The following is a 20706-nucleotide window of genomic DNA, read 5'->3' on the forward strand; positions in this document are numbered from 1 at the left end:
GATAGCTGATCCAAACAACCTTTTCTTCTATTATTAACATGTAAAACTATTCTGATTACACTGAACTGTCTGCTATAATTCCCCATTTGCTGTTGTTATTTTGTCCACTTTGGTGTCGAGGATGGAACAGTAGAATATAATACAATCCAATCATTGTCCAACAACACAATGCAGCACAGCCTAAGACATATCAGAGCTGAATCAACACTTGAGTGTCTGAGAATAAATAGAACATCAAAAGCGGTGCTGCTGTACATGCTAACAGATGAAGTGCAGTTTTAAGATCTCTGTCTCTGAGGGTTATGTCATAACCTCGATATAATGCAGCTGAAATGAGTTTTATTTGTAGTGCTCACAGCATCAAGTGGCCTTTATTTCTTTAAAAATATCCTCCTTTCATCTTGATTCATAACATACAGCAGGGCCATGGAGATGTAGACCTGAAATGTAACTCCTACAAATGAGAACCTGAGACTTGAAAGCAGAAACCTTATCACAGAGTGGATCAATAGAGAACAGTAATCTTCTGTTCACAGCCCTGCACAAGGCTAAAACTGAGACCCCCACTTGGGTGTTCATGGTGTCTTCAAGCTTACAGTTGGGTTTGTTCTGGTCTGAATCAGTGGATGAGATAGTAAACTTGTGTTTTGCCATTCGTAGTTTATTTTCATCCAGAAAAAGAAAATCAAGTGAACCATTCCTCCATTCCATCCTCTCATAGCTTCTATAGGGCCGTTTCCATTAAGGGAGTTCTGGGTAAAATCTAGGAGGTGGGAACTGTACAAGAACGTCCTCTCACTTGGTCCTCTCAGTTGTTGTGTCATCCTAATCATGCTGTTTCCATCGTCGCATAATTGTTGTGCAACAGTTTTGACCATCACGTCGCCAAGGTGGCACACCAAAAGCATAACAGTACCCAATCAGCACCGAGTCAACCTCAAGCCCCAACCAGGAATTTTTCAGGGCCACATGGAGTACAAACCTTGAGGCAGGGACTCGTTTAGCCCCCGTAAAAGTTCCAGTGGGTTGTCCTTCAGGTGCAGTTCCTGCTATGGAGTTAATATTTCACACCAGAGTACGATGACTGTGCTCAGATTTACCCAAAGAAATCACTCCAAGGAGGGAAACCAACCAGAGTTCCATTCAACTAGATGTAACTACACAGGTCTGAATTCAAACCCAACTGCTACAGTCAAGTTTAAAACCAAACCCCAACCTAAGACTCAAAACATGATTTTTGCTTCATTTCATCCCCTCAACCCTTCTTGACCATTATCTCACCAGCCTAGCCAAGCACATCTGCTACACAACAAGTTGGCTAATGTTGACAATGCAGTGGAACACCAATACCTAGATTAATGGTGAGGAACGCTTGCAACTACTGTGGGGAACAAAAAGACCGAATGAACAGAAGCTGTTCAAATATGAGCCAATATCAATAGTTGAACTCTCTCCCTCTTGAAGAGATATCAGGGAGGCAGTGGTATGCAAGTGCACCCATTCATACCAGGACAAATACAACTTTAGACATGGTTAGATGACACTTTATAGGAACTCGATCATTTAAAGTATAGCAGACCCTTAATGTTCTCACTGCATTTATTGGAGAATTTCCTGAGTCTCTTGATCTGACATCTTTGAGTACAGAGAATATCTGTTGAGTCCAGTGTAGCCCTCTGGGAGTCACTATCCACTCTGTCAGGACTTAACAAAATGGTTTTGGTGGTTTAACAGGACACAATACCCACACACCCAACAACACTGTGAGCTAAACATAAAGGACAACATAGCACTGTGTCAGTCATACAGAAGCAGGATGACAAACTTAAAGAGTGGAACAAGCCCATCAGGGAAGAGGCAGACAGCTCTGGAGGCCTACAGGTGACTGTCAGCCAGGCTTAGTGGTTTTCTCTAGATATCCCACTGAGTCAATATCTACCCTCACCTGCAGTAATCAATAGAAAATGCCCTTGGCAGTGACACTCTTCATACTATAGTAAGAGAGGGTCTGTTGAAGCCTTCTGAGGGGAAAGGGATGGTTTCATTCTATCTGCTTATATTCAGCCTACCAGGTAAAGAAAGAGTAATGGGGGGGGGGGGGGGGGGGTCAAAAACCAGCAGCCACATATTTACAGTTGGAGCTGCAATCACAACATCACAGAGACACTGAAACTGCTTGGTAGGAACGCTTACAGAATTACAATGAATCAAAGTCAATCAATGGAAAATAATGAATAACCAATTACATCCACAATCAGCAAGTAAACCACTGAATCATTCTATGTTTACTCAATAGATCAGATGTGATGAAGAAATATAGAGGTTTTGGGACAGTTTAGTGACAGCCGCTGAGCTAATTACTACATTAGTAGCTATCAGGGAAAATGTACGTTAGGGGAAAGTGGTATTAAAGTGTTGCAGCAGTTACTGTAAAGTGTGGGGGATATGTGTTAAAGTAAACTATTCATTTGCTAATATTTAATAATGGGATATAATCAGAGCTTTTGGAGCAGTGGCACAGTGCAGTGAGGCTCTACTGGTATCACAATGTTCTAGTTTTTTTATTTTATTGATTTTTTTTTAACTGAAAATGCTTTAAGAATGAATTTCAAGTCTGAAATAACACATACTGGAGAGTTATGGTCATGCATGCTTGATTCTGAGGCTGAACAAAATCTACACTTAATTTGAAACATTGGTGCCTCATGATAGAATATGTAGTTGCAATATCCATAAAAATATGTTTTATCAAAGTGGATTACACTGATCCTGTAAAGAGTCCTATTCATTTGTTAGACAGTCTCCCAGCCTTACTTATAGTGCTGTTAGAACAATCCACATTTTAGGGTTAAGAAAGAAAGATTACTTAATTGTCATCGAACAATTACATACATACATACATTATTCCACATTGTTATAATAAACAAATGCTTACACATGTTGTTGTGATTTGTTCCGGGGGTTGGCTTTCAGTTCAGAGTTTATTATGGTGATGGCTTTGGGATAAAATGTGTTCATAAAGCATGTGGTGCGTTTCCTTGAGGGCAGCAGTTCAAACAGCTGATGGGTTAAGGTGGACTGAATCTTTTAACATGTTTTGTGACTTCTTCAGGCAACGGGAGGTGAAGATGTCATGTAGGGCAGGTAGCTGTTCTGTGCAGTAGTTTCTATGATTCTCTGCAGGGACTTCCTGTCTGCTGCTGAGCTGCTATAGCGTACCACACCAGGATGCTGTGAGTGAGGACGCTCTCAGTGGAGCAGCAGTACAACGAGCTCAGGAGCTGCTGTGATAGATTTATCTTCCATTGAAACTCTTTGTTCTCCTGTTTTATCTGTCTCATTTATTTTAGTTTCATTTTATTTCCAATTCAACACTTTTAATCATTTCTGAATGTCTTTTTATTTTGTGTTACTTTTATATCCTGTCTCCATGCATTTTATGTCTTATGTAAAGCACTTTGAATTGCCTTGTTGTTGAAAGGCCTAATACCAATTTTAATAATTGTGTTCTGCTTTGAATATAATATCAACAAATGATGAGCTGCAACAATGTACATGTTGTGTAGTTTCAAGTTTCCCTTGAAATCATGTTTATATCTGACGCTTCATAATTTACTCCCAACGCTAACACTGAGTGTCAGTGTCAGTGTAAGGGTGTAGAAGTCATGGTGGTAAATTATTACAATGTATTACAGCTATGAGAATTATAATACACTATGATCCCTGCAAAAAAGTCATTAGAAAATATTTTAATACACTGGAATCATTTTGTTTTCAGACACAATCCTGTTTATTCCTATTTACATTTTCATTGTGATATGTTTATGTTAAGTTGTGATTGATTAATACAGTTTTGAGAAGATATACACTTTATCTGTCAAGAATAAATCACATTGTCACAATCATTTCATGGAAAGAGGTAAAAAATATTTTATTCCAACTTTATGGGCGACAGTGTATGATATGATTATTGATATATAACATATAAATAATTATGAGTGATCATAACTAGAATTATACTACCATTATACTATTAGTGCTATAAGCAGATTATAGTGCACTGTCCAAATAATACTACTACTACAACTAATTATTATTATTATTGTTATTATTACTATTATCATTATTATCATTATTATTGTTATAGTAATAATAAACCTTATTTGCGTCAAATAAACAAATAAAAAGTTTATAATGCATTATAAACATGGGCTTCATAGTAAATGTTACTGATTTGAACCTTATTTAAAACATTTTGTGGGAAATGATTTTTCAGGATATTTTTATGTGTCTCAAAACATGTGTGGAGAGAATGTGTTGCCCCTCAGCTGGTACCATGATAAATCCCAATCTCCCATCCCCCCATCCCCCCATCCTAAACTTCTTAAAGGGCCCTTTTGAAAGAGCTGAGCCCAGGCAGAGCATCATGGGAAACGCACCTTGGCTAGTGTTCAGGGTTAGCCATGTTAACTGGGCTGTATCTTCCCAGCAGCTGACCTGGCTCCACATTAAATGAAACTGGGCCTGAGTGCACTGCTGCTCTCTGTTACCCTTCTGTCCAAACTCCAAAGCAGCTCATGTGTTTATCCAACATTTGGCTTTGCTAATTCTCAGGTTCCAGGTGCATCTCAGTGCATACTGTACCTGCATTCAGTGTCATCACATTCATCACCACTCATTGCTATTAGAAGACGTGTCTTTATCAGTTAAAAGTAGCAGGCAGCAGCTTGAGCCACCTGGGAGTCAACGTCTGCCACAAGCTATTTTAACTGTTTCCACTTTGTCTTCTGGAATAGAACCTTTAATGAGATTCTTTCAACTTGGTGCTGAGCAGTCTCACTTTACATACTGGGTCAGTGGGCAACTGACAGAGATGAACACACAAACACTACAACATCCATCAGAGACGGAGACAAAGAAATAAAGAAATAAAGAGCCTGATTTGTTTTTTTTTAGCTCAGGCAGAAAAAACCCTGAAATCTATAACATTGCTGTCTTAATCCATCTGTTAACACAATGGATGTTTGTCTTCCACACATACTGTAGGTGTCTGTTATATAAATGTTCTGTCATTGCTTCAGATGTGCCACAAGACACAATGCTTAGGTTGGATCTGCCAAAAATGTACTTGCAGCAGCTTCTCAAATATGATGATGCAACATTTGAAGACATCACATTAATTATAACCAACTATTACAGTTTTCTAGTGTTGTGTGTATTACTTGTTTCAGTTTCAGTTAGTGCAGGTTTAATGTTTCGACTGTTTAAGTGCATTTATTGAGATTTTTAGGGCGTCACTGAACATGCTGTGAAGCCTGTCAGTCACTGTGGATACACGTGTGATTGGCTGAAGAAGCACACTGGGCGGGAGCAGAGGAGGCTGCACTGCTATCTGGTTTAAAATGACTCTAATGGGGCTTTACCATTATACAGTTCTAGCACTACTCAGCTCTACTTGGTTTTGGTTACTTCATAGTACCTCCTCAACGTGGGCGGGGTCGTCATAGCACGGCTGAGCGAAACTGCCGTGACTTCAAACACATAAACAATGGAGGACATGGAGGCAGTGCTCTGTGGCTTTTTGTCACACACAAAGCAAGAGAAGAGAGCAGAATGACTGTAACACTGTTGTTGGTATTTAAAAATGCAGAGTTTGATTCTTGTGTCGGACGTCGCACTCATGACTCTTCCAGTAATGACTCTCTGACCAATCAGTGGCCGGCAGTCTGTTGACATCACACTTTAGTATCGGCTCGGTTCGCTTGGAACCTCAGCAGAGCAGATACTAAAAAAGTATCAGGTACCAGGTACTATCCCTGAAAAGAAAAGAAAAATGAGTCTAATCCAGTCGAGTAGTGCTAGAACTGTATAATGAAAAAGCCCCATAACTGACTTCTCTGCTCAACACCGCAGCACAGACACAAACAACAGCTGTTTGTTATCATACAGTACATGAAGTTTTTCTCTTATAACATTATGACAAGACTTTAACATTTAGGATCAGCCATGCTGAATTAGCCCTAGCATAGCTGCTACTCCCCTAGTAGTTCCTGAGCAGCCGGTAAACCAGGTCGACTGGGTGACTGTTGGTAGGAAGCATAGCACTAAACAGAAACCCTAGGTTCAACACCAACCACCATGTTTCTAACAGGTTCTCCCCACTCAGCAACACACCTGCTGACTAACAGACTCTGTAGTAGAGCTGGGCCATATGGACAAAATCATGCATCACAATATTTTTGACCAAATACCTCAATATCGATACTTCAACAATAATATAGAGATGATTCTTGATGCTTTCACAGAATATTTACAAAAATGTATTATTTATTTATGAAATATATTATGAAATGTTTGGTAAATAATCATTGGTAATGTGGATATAATGACAAAGTGGGTAAAAGGTAAAAAATAACACAAGCTAGAGCAGTCCATTAAGTTCAGAAAATGACATCATATTACAGCAATGCAGCCTTTAAAACCAGGAAAAGACAACTCTGATGACATATCACAATATTACGACATCCAAAATCTAAGAGGATATACAGTGTAGTCTCATATCATGATATCGGTATAATATCGATATATTGCTCAGCTCTATTCTGTATTTCCCAGCAGGTCAACAACTTAGCCAATAGAGGATGAGTATTGAATGACTTGTATTTCCAGCAATATGACATAGTGAAGCTGCAGCTCTGTGTTAACTGTGAGCTGTGACGGTTAGCTTAGCATGTCTCTAGGTAGCTAAAGCGACCTGTATTTAACCTGCATGCAGCTGCAGCACAGCTCCAGTGTTTTGGCAGCTGAGTGAAAACACACCTGAGTCATTTGAGACTTTCCACACAAGCAAAGCAACGGTTGATGAATATGTATCACTGCACCTGCTTCACACAGGGACTGGTAGCTTTGAGCCAAGTTGGACAGTAATGATATGAAGGAAGTTTTCTGCATCAATGATGAATTTGAACTTGTGTTGCAGTTTGAGATGTTAATGAATGAACATGGTGAGTACAGGATGCTCACACTGCTTCTCCCCAGATCATCCTTGTTTCAATCAAGAACATCATTTATTACACAGTTCTGCTGCTTCTGTGTACAAGTATAGAATGAGAAGATGCGTGTTCATTACTAATTGTTTCTTTTACCTTCTTTTTACCCTGATTAAGTGATTTATTTATTACAGTGATCGTAAAGAATAAAATGGTGATATTGTATGTTTTCATTACTGTGTATGAAATGTGCTGTGTGTTACTAGAGATATGCAAAGTTGTTTGTTTAAAAAAAAAAGAAAAGAAAAGGAAAATAAAGAAATGGTGTATCTAATTTATATGAATTATGAAAACCTTCATTAAGCCAACCTGGTAATCAGCCTGGTAACCAGCCCGGTAACCAGCCCGGTAACCAGCCCAGTAACCAGCATGATAACCAGCCTGATAACCAGCCTTGTAACCAGCCTGGTAACCAGCCTGGTAACCAGCCGCTGCATTACTCAAACATGACCGCCCACTGCTGAATGAGGATGGAAGCTGCAGTTCCATTCAGTGTGAACGTCAGACATTATTTCAGCAGCCTCTTCTCAGGGCAGTGAACAGGCACTGCACTGCCTTCTGGGGAATATTACACAACAATCACACTGTTACATTTCCCTGGCTTTCTTCTGACTAACACAGAGCCCTTAAAACAGCTCCACTACATCAGTGTTCAGGAAGCCATGGGGATTCATTAACATGCAGAGGCTAGAATGCATTATACATACTATAGATCTGATCTGTTCATACTGACTGATTACACTGAAAGAAGTGATCAGTAACTCTTCATTCATTGGGCAGTTTAGATGTTGTCATCCTGCATCATCAGCACCACATGGACTGAGAGGAGCTAACCAGCAGGTCACGCTACACTGTATTGATCCTGAAGTGAGTATTAAGCACACTGTAACTGAGGACTCATGTCAGAAGTAATGATGAGCAGAGAGAGAGAGAAGAGTGACAGGACACACTGCGGTCACTATACACCTGTGTTTCAACTGTCTTTAGCCAAATTCCTGAACTCACCAGCTGATGGACATACATGTTACCATGGATACCAAATTATTTGATTAGGGCAGTGAATCAATAAAATCGTTAAAAATCTATTATTAAAAGTGTTTCAAGAATTTCATAATTGATTCATTGTGTCGTGGAGCAGTGTACTTCACCTGCAGAGGGAGCTGAGCATAGCTGGTATCATGGTCCACCCGCAATCTTCTTAAGTGTAGGAGCAGTTCAGACTAAATAAAAACTAGAAAGTGTGTGCTGCATCCTGTTGAGGTTGGCACGGAGCACGCATACACACACACACACACACACACACACACACACACACACACACACACACACACACACACACACACACACACACACACACACACACACACACACACACACACACACACACACACACACACACACACACACACACACACACACACAAAAAGATTGTTTTTCTATCGCTTTTGCACGTTAATGATATAACATCACCATGTGGATCATGAACCTTGTTGTTCTAGTTAGTGAACTATCAGCTTCTACCTGCTCAGATCTCAGTCAGCAGTAGGAGAGGAGGAGAGCAGCAGGGGAATCTAGCACACAGTTAGTATGGAAGCCTAATGATGGAAAAAATACAACTGGTCACTACAAAATAAAGCACAATTCATATTGTTTATATGTAGTTTCAGACACATTGTTGTATTGTTTCTGGGTTGTGTGTGAAATCATTAAGAATAATATAAAACCAGTCTGTACACCACCAAGATGAACTGGTTTACACTTTGTTCTTGGTTGACACTGCTGGAGGCTAATACTGATTTATAAGTGTGCTCTATTTGTGTGACATAGGTTTCTTATTACCAATATGTTATAGTTCAAGATATATAATATAACTCTTTTCAATTTATATATTAGAACCATCACTGGATGTTAAAACAAATCCTGTTAACAGTTTTTAATTAATTATATTTGTTAAAGCTAACTGAAATCAACATTTAGTTGTTTAGTTTAAATCATTATTTATAATATAATATAACTTTAACAGCTCAGGGAAGTCCAAGCAGCAACCTGTTTGAAATTGTCAATTTGAAATAACGATGACGGGTGGACTTTAAAAAAAATAAAAAAAATATAATAGACAGATGAATCGTTAGTTGCAGCCCTATATTTGATAGAATTATACACATCACATACAGACTGCTTAGGAGATGACATTTTGGCAGTTTTTATGATCAGCAGATTTAATAGTTCAGCTTGAATTGATGCCAAAACCTGCTGCTGAAGTGATTGATCAGGCTATCAACTGAATTAATGGCCAACAACTTTTATAATCAATCAATTATTGAAGTACTTTATGAAGTATAAATGTTACACACTTGCTCCTGCTTCTCTGGTGTGAGGATGTGCTGATTTATATTCTGCCAATCTCTTTGGTTCTAGACTCATGAGTTCATCTATTAATCAACAAATAATCCCAACATTAACAGGAAGCTTTTTTTAACTGTCAGTGTTGGAGTACATCACACCTTCAACACAGAAGTCTATTTCAGTCCATACAGCCTGAACCAACACATACATGATATTTAAACAAGCATGTTTAAATACCCAAGTGGCTCTAGAGTGATGGCATTTATCTACCAGCAGAAACCTGAGTTCAATCCAATTCTAACACTGCTGCTTCTAACATGGCCTGCTGCTCCGTCAAACATTATCTAGAATATTCTATATACCACACTGATGAAACACGGGAAGTCAAACATGAGAATCAACAGTGGAAGACAGTAGTTGCACAGCTGTATGTGATCATGTACAGCAGTAGTTTGGTTGTAAATGATGCTGCGATCACCTGCATGTTCTGTTGGATGTTCTGGTCAATCAGCAGAGATCTAACCCTTTACATATGACATATGGCGCTTTTCCACTACACAGTTCCAGCACGACTCGACTCGCCTCGGTTCCAGGAACGACCTTTTCCATTACAAAGAAGTACCTACTCAACGTGGACGGGGTCGTCATAGCACGGCTCCGCGAGACTGCTGTGACTTCGTTTTATACGCGACACAAACACATAAACGTTGGAGGACATGGAGTTAGCCGTAGCGAGTAACGCACTTCCTGTCATTTTCACAAAATAAAACACCTGTTACCTTTTATTATTAAGAAAACCATAACGATAGAATTGGTGCTTTTATTTTGAAAACAGGAAGCGAACATACCCTCGCTGTAGCTAACTTGAAACCACCTCGGTGGTGATCTGTGACGTTTGTATTTTGGGGTTTATTTCAGAAGTTACGTTGCATCTTGGGTAATTTGAGTGTGAGTAGTCAGCTCTTGATGCATACTCTGCATTTCTGGAGAATCTAGTAAACCATCCGGTAAACTTCTCACATACTCTAAATCACATACTACACAGTTAAACACACTACATACTTCAAATGATGTCAGAGTTATTACGAGTAGTAGGAAAGGATGAGGTTTCTAACAGACCCTGTGTTTCTTGTTTATTGTGTGTAGCATTAAAATATTGTTTTGTATATACTATTTTATTGAGATGAATGAATCTTTTAATAACACATGCTTTAGGATTATAACCAGGCTGAATGGTGCATAAACATAATATGAATTCATTACCTTTGTGTGATTCATTTATTAATCTTATTATTTGTATTTTATGTTTAATTGTGTCCAAGCTTGTTCAGTCAGTTTAGATATGACCTACAAACTAATCATTGTTTACATTTCTAAGATATCAAAGCTGCTGATGCTTTACAGTCCATGTGATCAATGAATGATATGGATGTAATATATAGTCAGTATGTAGCTTTCCATTTACTGTACAGTTGTGTATTGTATGTATTGTATTTGTAGTTTGTTAGCAGTATTTAGTTTGCAATCCCAGTATATAGGATTTATATGTTAGTGTTTTGTAGTTTATATTCATTTTCTCCTAACAGTTCATAAACCTGAGCCTGTACAACTGATTAGCATCTGTAGTTTACTGTTGCCAAGGCAACCAGGCAGCTTACAGATGGTAATAGGTCACATGTAAACAAGAGAGTATAGATTATATCATTCATTTAATTGTGACTGAAGCTATAAGAGAAAAATATTATTGTTTTATATTAGAAATCAGAAGTGTATTTAATAGAATAGAGAATGAGCACTTCCATTATCTTTATATAGAATAATCAGTTTTTAATAGCCTACTGTTACATTGATTCTATTAGACTAATATCTAGTGACAGCAGGGTTATTATATTATTCTGAAATACTGTGATTGTTGTTTTATATTACATTTATTGTCCAGTCAGCAGTTAACACCTGAACCAGTAAAGCCACTGGGGATCAGCTGACTCACTGTTGTGTTTTTCATTTCATTCTTTCACAATAAATTATTCCTAAATATGTCTCCGCATGAGTCAGTGTGCAATCTATCTGATGTAACACAAACACACTTGTGGTTCCTGCTGTTTTTTGATATCAAACACCTCATTAATCAATTTCAGGTGAGATATCTTTATTTATGGACTTCACTTTGAATCTAATTACATATTCAGTGCAAAGTCTCATGACCTAGGAAAAAAAATGGACATAATCTACATTTCCGACACATTTATCTCATTTTCTCTCTATTTTTTTTTTAACTCTGGTGTGGCTCTCTGCGCAATATGTAGAGCACGGTACTGATAATACCAGGATCACAGGCTCAAAGCCCGAGGTGAACAGCTCAACTCTCAGTGAAAAAAAAGATATTCTCTGAACTGAGAGTGTAGGAATGATTTAGAATAATAAGTGAGCCATGTGTCTGTGATGCTCCCTCCAGTCGCACGGCAATCTGCTGAGTCCTCATCCTACCTGTGTGCTAATGGTTGTGGCTTTATTTCAGCTTCACACACGCACACGCACACACACACACACACACACACACACACACACACACACACACACACACACACACACACACACACACACACACACTGCTGGAAATAATGTTTCAAGAAGCACAACCCTACTGCAAGCCACTATATTCATGCTGTTTGTCCAAATTAAAAGTGTGGCCACTGATGGGAAATCTGAACTCAAGTGACTAATTACTTGCATTATTTGAATATTTCTAGGTTTTTTTTTACTGCTTTCTATCAGATTATAACTCTTCTCTACTACAGTTGTTTGATTTTTTATAATTAAAGAAAGAAATGACTGCAACAAACAGAATAATAATGCTGGGAACAAAATCAACAGCTGGTATGATTCATAATTTGCTTCAAAGTTAATATAAAAGTGGAAATGTTGAACAAAGACAGCTGGCAGTGCATGATGAGCAACTAGAACAGCCGTGTTTATGACTGTGGAAGCCTGAAATGATTATTATTTAGAGGAGTTTTCTCCATGTGGTTTCACAGGTGGTACAAGAGTAAAACAGTAATCCACCACAGAGACCCGGGGCTTGGCCTGGAGTTAGTGGGAAGCAGGTTGGGGGGATCATGTCCTTGTAGCTGCACCACTAACTCAACAGCCTGCACAGGGAGGAGATTCAAACTACAGAAAACATTTGATCTGTTAGCATCCAATTCAATTTTAAGTAGAAAAGGTCTAAAACAGAGGAGTCAAACTCATTTTCATTCAAGGGCCACATACAGCCCAATGTCATCTCATGTGAGCCGGACCAATAAAAGGAAGGAAGGACGGATGGAAGGAAAGAAAAGAAGGAGGAGAAGGAAAAGAATACAGGATGGGAAGATGGAAGGAAGGTAGGAAGGACAGACGGAAGGAAGGAAAAGAGGAAGAAGGAAACTGGGCCGGATTGGACCTCTCAGCGGGCTGGTTCTGGCCCACGGGCCGCATGTTTGACACCCCTGGTCTAAAATCTGTGTGCACCACAGACTGTAAATAGAGATGAACCAGTTAGTTGAAGTTGAAGCCTAGAGCTGCAGCTTTTAGTTGGTGCCATGTTTTCCTGCATATAGCCAGGACCCACAATTAAAGAAGTGCAGGGTGTTGCCTTTTATACTGCTAGCTCGTACCCAAGCTATCATTAGTGTAGTGGAAACACTGAGCGCTGCACTTTTGCATTAGCTACTTTATCTCAGTTGCACTAACAGAGCAGATACCATCATCAAGTAACTTTAGAGCTGGAGTCAACCAAAGAACATCTTAGTTGAACGAAATCATACATACATATTAAACCAATTGATTGGTTGCAGCAAAAAAAAAAGAAAATCAGCCACAGAACAGTAAGAGAGAATGAACTGTATCATACACACAACCTAACCTACATGAATTATAAATACACAACATAAACAGCTATATGCAGCATATTAAATCACTTCTAATCTAATGAGTTTATAGTGAAATGATAATAATGGGCTCAGCTCACCGTTTTGATGACAGAGGAGGTTTCACATCCAGCTTGGTCTGATGGATCTGCTGCTGCTGCTGGCACACACTGGACCGGTCCTGGGAAACACCTAAAGTTACAAAAGCATTATTACATCAAACTTATAGAAATATGCCAAGTCTGATATGTTCATACTCAAAGTCTATCAAGCTTTTAACATGAAAGTCAATGGAGCAAGGTAGTCTGTCCCTTCCACCACTGAAAACAATGGATTCATCCTTATGAAATGTAACACCAAGGATTGTTTGGCTGATGACAATTTGGTTGGACACGAGCACACTGACCAACCAATGGAACAGGAGACTGCAGCACCTTTATTTTGGTGAAATATTGTGCCAATAGTCCAGATCCAGGGAGAGAAGCAAGTGAGCCGACTGTCAATCACAGCTGTCGATCAACACCCACACAGCTGACTTGAAATCTTATTAACAGAGCAATAATGACCTAAATGAGCACCAGCACACTTATTAGAGGGACTGACTAAAAAGTGACTGACTTAGTATTTCTAGAGGAGTTGAGGCTTTTTGGATGGGAGTCAGTTATTTCCACATTGGCTTCAGCTTCAAGCCATGGTCCATACCTGGCCAATCACTGTCTGAAGTGTGGGGGCGTCGCTTTTGTAAAGTTACAGAGGGAAGGGGTTTCACCCACTGACCCCAGAAAGCAGTTAGTCAGCCTTTTATTATGAAGGTAATTGACAACATTTGAATTATAACACACACGTTTTACTGCAGCCATTATTACAATAATAATCACTGTTTCATTGATCATCTACACTTTGTGTCACTCTAATTCAGGGGTGTCAAACATGAGGCCCGCGCGCCAGAAGCGGCCCGAGGAGTCCAATCCGGACCACTTTCCTTCCTGTCTTCTTTTCCTGCCATCTTTACATCCACCCTTTCTTCATTCCATCTGTCCTTTCTTTCTTTCGTTCCTTCCTGTCTTCTCTTCTTTCCACCTGTCTTTCACACCTTCCTTACTTCCATCTGTCCTTCCTCCCTTCAATCTTTCCTTCCTTCCTTCCTTTCATCTTTCCATACTGTCTTCTCTTCCTTCCATCTGTCTTTCACTCCTTCCTTACTTCCATCTGTCCTTCCTCCCTTCAATCTTTCCTTCCTTCCTTTCCTCTTTCCTTACTGTCTTCTCTCCTCTTCCATTTTTCCTTCCTTCCTCCCTTCCTTCCTTCCATCTTTTCATCCTGTCTTCTCTTCCTTCCTTCCATCTGTGTTTCCTTCCTTGCTTCCTTGTTTCCTTCCCACATCAGATCAAATTGGGCTGTATGTGGCCCTTGAATGAAGATGAGTTTGACACCCCTGCTCTAATGACTTTAATTTGATATCATTTCGTCCCTGGTTAGATTCCTGCGATGACCTATGATTCTCTCAAATAAAGGCAAATCTTAAATAAATAAAAACATTTTGTTAAACTCAACTTCAATATGGACAACGTGCATTATTTCTTAGCATATAACACCATCGTGTATCAGATTGGATAAATGATGTGAAAATAATTTCATAAACAGCAGTTATGTCTGAGCTAAACGTCCAGGCTCCCTATCAGCTGAATTAAATGTAGATCTAATCAGGATACACTTGCATTAAGATGACATGGTTGTATTGTGTATGTGTGTGTGTATGTATGTGTGTGTGTGTGTGTGTGTGTGTGTGCCTGTGCCTCCAGCTGGCCCCTCCTGTTTAAATGAAATTCCTCAAGTGCTCTGATAGGAATCTGGTAGGTGCAATAAATCCAGTTGGGGACGTGCTATCACACAGTTCCAATTAACTCCAGTAAATGACTTGTTTATCATCTTTTCTTCAGTGCAGTAGCTCTGATCCACATACAGTATGAAGGACAACACAGTCTGAGAGGAGGAGTATTCAAATCCAAATTTAGTAAAGAAGTGTTCTACGTTCTCTAACAAAAAGCCAGCTCTATTATTATTATTAATGGAACAATAATTAAGCCTAACATGTTCATATCATGAGGAGCAGTGATCTAGATAGTACAGGTCAAACTTTTCTATCAGCTTCATCACTCATTTTCAGTTTCAGGCTCATCTTCAGTGGAGCGGCATTAACTCCCACACTACCTCCAGTGATTACATCATGATGAGTGCATCACCTGAAATGTGGCTGTTTTTTTGTTTTTTTTTAAAGCCGCCGGGGCCTGAGCAGGGAAATCAATGAAGCAGTGGACAGAACAGGCTTGTTTGCTGTTCCACCATATATACACCCCCCCCACCCCCCGAGGGTCAGCATCCACACTCATTAATGAAGACAAACAGAAATAATACTCATGCGCTACAGGTCTTAGGAGAGATGGAGATATAGGTTCTTTTCTGATTATCTAAAGGTTATTGACCCATTAGGTGTAAATGCTTAATTCTCTGAGGTGAGGGGAGGTGAGGGGAGGGGGACGTACTCACCATGCCTGCAGTATAGGGAAGCATATTATGGATAAAAATACATTCTACAGCCAAGATAAAAGGTCAAAACTTTGCATAAGATCCAGTGTGACTCTCTATTGAATATTCTGTATGTTTAAAGTGAAGCTGAAGGGTAATGAGTCAGGATAACTGAGCCGGGTGTTACAGTATGTGAATAACACAATAACAAAAACTGCGACATCACAAAAGCTGTTTTTCTTCACATTATTTGAGATATTTCATGTGACAGCAGCAATAGATTAATAGATGCTTTAGTGTATAGTTGATGTCTGGCACAATGCAGAGACTATCAATCAATCTACAGAAACTTTAGCAGCAGTAAGTCTGATAATCCATTAAACAGTGAAGCACTGCTCAGCCAGAAACACTGAGCTAGTCCAGCTTCACAGATATGACCATGCTCTTATTATTTGATTCATGCAGACATCAGTTAGAGCTTTGGGACAGGCCTGAATTAATGACTCAATTAATGTATCAGTTGATTGAAAGAAAATTTAACAGCAAATATTTTGATAAGCAGTTAATATTTATTAAGCAAAGTGCCAACCAAACATTCTCTGGTGCCAGCTGCTCCCCTGTGTTTCCTAACTGTATAAACTGAATACATCAATTGGTTTTGGACCGTTTGATGAACAAACACTCTCTCTGTAAATGTGACCTTGGGCTCTGGTAAACTGTAATTGGCAATTTTTCACCTTTTCTGATTAACTGGTTGAGAAAATGATCTGCAGATGAATCAATAATTGAACTAATTGTAACATGCAACCCCAGTGTGAGAGCTTATGGTCTTAAGGTTTTGTTTGTTTTGTGGGCATTCTTAAGGAGTACACAATTAATCAAGCAAATAATCACTGATTATTATTAGTTAGTAATGATGGGGTGTTTTATTCTGCCTTCAGTTACATTTATAGTTTCTTCCCACGTTAGCAGCATCATTATAACTTAGTTCAACCAAATAAGGACAAACTGATCGCTGCTGTGGAGTCACTACTCAGAAATCAGAAAACATGGTAGTTCTTCTTAACTCATAATAGAAATGAAATGCAAAGTATGTTGTAAACACAAGAGATTAACTTTTTAAAATAAATGTAGCTGAACTCTTTGTATATCTGTGGATTAAAGGTTTAAAAGGTGTTGTGATGAGACACACATTTACAATAATAATTAATAGATGCATTACAAGCATTAATGTGTGGATGGAATATGATTTGCCATTTAATGTTTTATAGTATGTAATATAAAAATAGCTTTTAGAAATATTAGTTTGTGTGTAACACTGTAATGGTAACACTAACTGTAACACTAACACTGTAGTACTAACACTGTAACGATGCATCACTAGAACTGTAACACTTACACTGTAATGCTGTATCACTGCAACTTATTGTAAGACTTCACATAGGGTGGATCAGGGTAATGTGGGACACATATTTACATTATGTATTTACATTATGTACATCATATATATATTCCTGTTTCAAATGGTTTCAGAATGTGTAGGTTTTGTAGTCTGGGACAATATTTTTTAGGCTTAGAAATACTTTGATTTATACAAAAACTTTCTGAAATGCACATACGCATATTTGGTCTTTTAATTTTGTTAGCCTTAATGGATTTTTTTTTGTGCTTTCTGCGTTAAATAGGTAAAAAATAAAAATAAATAAATAAAAAGTAGAAGCCTGTATGTTCACGTGTAACGTATAACAATACAACGTACACAGCTTGAATAGAAAGAGAGATAAATGCACTGGAGCCTAATTGTCCCACATTATCCTAATCTAACAAAAATAACGCTGTAATATTATAAGTGTAATAGTAACGCTTTAACTGTAACACTGTGACGTTTCGACGTGCAACTGTTGCCGTTAAGCTCGCGCCACTGTCAAGAATAGTATAGCTGTTTATGCATCCGCGTGCGCAGGAAACTGGAAAGGAACGGGCATCAGCACACTTCTAACAACACACTAAAACACACACACACGTATATTCCACGCTGTTCACCTCATTTCTTAAGCATAAACAGTCAGAATAAGACAGCTGGAGAACTCAGAGGGCAGACTGAACTCTTGTGCTGTTAATCCTCTCTCCTGCTCTATGTAGTGTTGTAAGAAGAGGAATTAAAAAGGAGCGTTTTTTACCCTGGAGAGCCAAAAGAAATGTGCTGCGTTGCTTCCTTAACTCTGAATGAGTACACATATACAATATAGGCCCAGTGGAATTTAAACACTATGACTTTTTTGCGGTTAAGTGAAAACAGACAAGTCAAAAATATAGCGGGGGCAAGCAGTTAGAGACAGCTACAAGCCTTGGTGAGGTCAGGTCTATGTGCTGGAGAACTGCGGATGTCACTCACCTGATGCAGAGACGCTTTGAATCAAATAAATCCCCTCGGTAATAAAGCCCGCGGTGCTGCTTCAAAATATACTGTAGTCTATCGCTCAGTCAGAACAGTTCTTGCTGTAAATGAGACGGTGGTCCTCCGCCGACTTGTTCCATGTAGTTTGAACCTTATCGGGATGGTATCCGGTCTGACACCCGGCTGTTAGCTCCGGTTACCCGCAACAACAGCTGACCCTTCTGCTTCCTCAGGCGGGATAAAGCTTCAGCTCTCAGACAGGTCTGTGTCTGCGTCGCCACACAGCAGCTTCAGTCTCATTATTAGCATATATGTGTTACTGTGACCAGCACGCAGCGACACACACACAGTCGGAGGAGAGAAAACAGAACCGCGGCGGCCTCGACAACCGGAGCACGGACACCCGGCCGGTGCTCCTGTACAGCTCGGGTGTTCAGTAGAGTGTATATCCTTCCTCTGAGGTATTCCACTGTCGTCCAGGTCCTGCTTGTGTCTGAGTTTTTCGGCCTCAACACAGCAGCTCTTTCTTCCTGACAAGCAGTCAGCATCCAATCACAGCGCTGCATTCAGAGGGGGAACGGGGGATAAAAAGGAGTGGATTGTGGGACTGGAGTGTGGAGTCTGGAGTCTGGACCAGATGACTGGAGCAGGGCCGGATTGCACCTCCTGCTGGCCCACGGGCAAAAACCGAACTGTGGGCCCCATTCCCCAGTTTACACTCCGTTTTATTATTTATTGTCTGTTTAGTCAGTACACTTAGAACTAGTACAGTCTAATAAAAAAGCTCTGTAATCATATTTATAATAATAATAAAAAAATAATAATAATTTGTATTGCACTTTACATTTCAACAATCGCAAAGCGCTACAGAGCAGAAAATAAAAAAATAAAGGTTAAAAGGAGAACATATAAAAGACACTTAGCAAAATGCTTTAGTAAAAAGATAAGGTTTTAGGTGAAGGTTTTATAGAGGTGTTGATTCAACTTAAACATTCATTGGGCAAATAACTATATTTGGTAAATAACTATATTTGGTAACTTCCAAAATAGCCTCCTAGTTTTTGGAGAATGTTTTACCCTAGACTGATGAGGAACCATATATGGTAACTTCATTGACCATGATTTGCAACATTAAAATGAAAAATGTTGAGAAAAAGTCACAAAAGCAAAAAAGTCATGTAATAACTCTCTAGGGTTGAAATTTTGAATTTCTGAATATTTCAATGAGTGCGTTAAAAAGGGTGAACAGTTATTTTGTACACTGGAGTTTGTAGTGCTGTTGAATTGTATTTGGTTATACTGAGGTGTTAACTCACTGATATAAATAGGAAGGAAGAACAATTAGAAAAATCTCAGTTTAGTAGAATACAAGTCTGTGTCACTTCAAACTACAGCATCCAAAATTATCATGAAGTTGAATGAACACACTTAATTTAATTATACTTTCATATGAGATGTGCAGACTGCATTCATTTTAGTTAAGTGTACTACTGAGTGTAGTTTGGTTATAGGTTGATTAAATTAAAATGTATTCAAAAGTATGCACCATTTATAATAATAATGGTAATAAGCTGTATGTGTATTATAGCACCATTCATGAATAAAACGTTGCTAAAGCTACTTTGCATTAATTGCATAAAAGAATAGTGAAGCAAATGCAAATAAGCAATGAAATTTAATAAAACTGAGTTGGGGGGGGGGGGTTGATTCACATTTAGTAAAAGGTAACATTTAGTAAAAGGTAAGGAAGTAAGCAAAAAAGGTAAACAATCACCTTAACAGCAAGAGTGAAGAAAATAGGTGTTAAGACACAGTTTTGGTCCATGATAAGAGAAGACTGCCTCTCCATACTTCTCTGTCTGACTGAAGATACTGTAGTGCCTGGGTTTACAGTGTGGCCAGAGAGATCACTGATCAAGTATGGTGGTGCTAAACCATTCAGAGCTTTGTATAATACAATTTTAAAATTGACTCTAAAAGGGCAAAAGCAAGTGTAAAGATGCTAAAACTGGCTTGATCTGCTGTCTTTTGCTTGCTTTGGTTAAAACTGTAGCAGCTGCATAATGGTGAATGGTAAATGGACTGTACTTACATAGTGCTTTTACACTACATGTCACATTCACCCATTCACACACATGCATACACTGATGACAGGGGCTACAACACAGGATGTTCATGCACACATTCAGCACAGCCATTGGGAGAAATTTGGGGTTCAGTATATTTCCCAAGGACACATCGACAAGCAGCCTGTAATCAAACTACAAATCTTCTAATTAGAGGACGACCCCACTCTACCTCCTGACCCACAGCCGCCCCGATAATATGCATAAGAAAGTATTTAAAGTTGATTTTTAACATAGTGCCTTTTACAGAAATGGGCACATATTCAGGAGTCACCTTAAAATACTTGCATTTTACTTTAATATTTATATGTAAATCAAGCTACCTTTAGTGCCCCAGGGTGTCTGGTGACCAC

General features: G+C 39.0%; 1 protein-coding gene across 1 annotated transcript in view; it reads right to left on the reverse strand.

Annotated features, from left to right (window-relative positions):
- LOC128353496 (xylosyl- and glucuronyltransferase LARGE1-like) overlaps positions 1–18459 on the reverse strand; it is a 108272-nt gene extending 89813 nt beyond the window's left edge. Inside the window, exons 1-2 of the mRNA XM_053314195.1 lie at positions 18225–18459; positions 13405–13495 (exon numbers count right to left, since the gene is read on the reverse strand). The gene's annotated coding sequence lies outside the window, so the exon portion shown is untranslated. The remainder of the gene's footprint in view (positions 1–13404; positions 13496–18224) is intronic.
- Positions 18460–20706: the final 2247 nt, after the last annotated feature.

This window comes from Scomber japonicus, chromosome 23 (genome assembly GCF_027409825.1).
Source record: "Scomber japonicus isolate fScoJap1 chromosome 23, fScoJap1.pri, whole genome shotgun sequence".
Taxonomy (NCBI): domain Eukaryota; kingdom Metazoa; phylum Chordata; class Actinopteri; order Scombriformes; family Scombridae; genus Scomber; species Scomber japonicus.